This window comes from Echinops telfairi, unplaced genomic scaffold (genome assembly GCF_000313985.2).
Source record: "Echinops telfairi isolate 266 unplaced genomic scaffold, ASM31398v2 ScPeMD7_2;HRSCAF=8, whole genome shotgun sequence".
NCBI lineage: Eukaryota > Metazoa > Chordata > Mammalia > Afrosoricida > Tenrecidae > Echinops > Echinops telfairi.
In genome coordinates this window covers 32,303,642-32,305,819 of record NW_022103898.1, presented here as the reverse complement: position 1 = coordinate 32,305,819, position 2,178 = coordinate 32,303,642, and positions in this window count along the sequence as shown.

Here is a 2,178-nt window from a genome sequence, read left to right as displayed (position 1 = left end):
TGGGAAACCGGAATGCCCCGTGTCTGTGGCACCGGTTCTCCGTGCAGGATCCAGGCCTCTGGCAGCCTTCTCTTCCATTGGCAGTCAGCAGATTCACCGCCCCAAATGACTTTCTTTTGGTACCATCTTTTTCTCTACCCACTTTTGGAGAATTAAGAAATACTTCAATGAATTCCAGACCCTCTAAATTGTCCGCAGGCTCCCAAGTCGTATCAGCATCTGCAATGCCTTCCACTTAGGAACTCTGCCCCCTTCCCATCCACGACGCGTCCCTCGGTCCAGCACCGTTTCTACCCAGATTCTCAGGGGCAGCCTCTTCGACTCTTTTGCTCTTTCCCTTTTGTTTCTTTCCCATTTGTTGCAACGTAATTTTATTGGAGGCCTTTTTTTTTCAATTGTAGACTTGAAGAGCTATTGTTCGCCACCTCCCAGCTGCTCCGGGTCGCGGGTCTGCTGTGTCTCGGGCCCTGCGTCTCCAGATGGAGTCACGTCTGCGGGGTAGGTGGCTGGGCCGGATGGTACAGCGCACAGCTACCCCACACACAGCTACAACGTGCTTTCATAGTGGCATCGAGATTCGTTTCTTAATGAAATAACTGAGGACCATAGCCCCGGTGGCACTGTGGGATAAGTGTTGGGCTACTAAGCACAAAGGTCAATGGTTCAAACCCACTAGCCACTCAGTGGTAAAAAGACGAGGCTATCTGCTCCTATAAAAAATGCACAGTCATGGAATCCCTCTCTAGGGTTACTAATAGCTGTATTTGTTTACAGATTGTTTTAAAGCCATTTTCCTTTAAAAAACCCATTGCACAATTAGACCTTTTAAAAGCATTAAATACCGAACAGTCGCCTTCCAATTTACATCGCAATGTCTTACTCATTGCCACATAATATCGTTGCATATCTTTTAACATGAGAAGAGTTATTTTTTAATTGTCAACTCTATGCTAAGTCATCGAAATTTTCAGTTTGCTGTATAAAGAAAGTTCATGATTAAGCCTCCATGATCTGTACCCAACTCTAGCAATTGTCACATTTATCACAGGTGAAAACAAGAGGGAGAGCAGTGGTTTGGTGGCTTCTCACTCATCGCCACGGAGTCGATACCCAAGCCCACAGGAGAAGGTTGATCTTCCTCTGTGGGTTTCCAATATGCAACTCTTGAAGGAGAGAGAAAGCCTCGTTTTTTCTCCCACAGAGAGACTGGTGGTTTTGAATTGCTGCCTTTGCCATTAACAGCCCAACATGTAACCCCTACTCCACCAGGGAGCGCTCGAGCAACCACGGTGATCTCTTACTTCATCATTAAAAAGAGGTGGAGCCAGGATGTGTCTCCAGGTTACAGTTGAAGGCTACAACTCACTCATAACTTGTTGTGGTCTCAGTTTCTTTAAAATGAGGAAACTCAGAGAGGCTTTTTAAAAAGTATTTTCATGAATATGCAACTAATACAGAAATCTGTACATACATTGATTTATGAGCATTTGGAAAAGACAAAAGTTGCCCACAATTTTATCTCCCAGAGAGAACCACGGTTTCAACATCTTTTTCTCTAGAAAGAAAAAAAAACATATATAGAATATAAGAATGGAATATAATCAGATATATTAATTAAACCTACAAGTCAAAGGAAACTTTATAAAAATAAAAGACAAAAATGACTTTTAGGGAACTATAAATCACCATAATTGAATTAATGAGAAGCAGCAGAAACCCTAATAGATGTCTAGATATGGAAACATTTGCAGAAACTTGCTTCCATGAGGAAGGTACCCTTGAAATTCCCACGAGAGTGGGAAAACTTGATCGGCTACATAGAAAGTAATTCCCAAAGTTGGGACTTGTCAATAATTTTCATGATCATAACCGCAATACTCAAAACAGACCTTTCCCCAAACCCCTCAAAACAGAAACCTGCTTCTAGTGAGGTAGCCATTCAACATCTTTGACCCAGCACGTACTCTGTGCAGGGCACTGTGTAAGTGCAGCAGAGAGCGAGATAAAGCGGATGTGATTGAGCCAAGACAAACCAATACATAAATAAATGGTAGCAGAACCTGTTGCCATCAGCCAGAATGAAGCACTGCCATCAAGTCAATTCCAACGCAAAGCGACCCTATAAGACAGTGTAGAACTGCCCTTTTGGATATCTTTATAGAAGCAGAAAGCCTCATC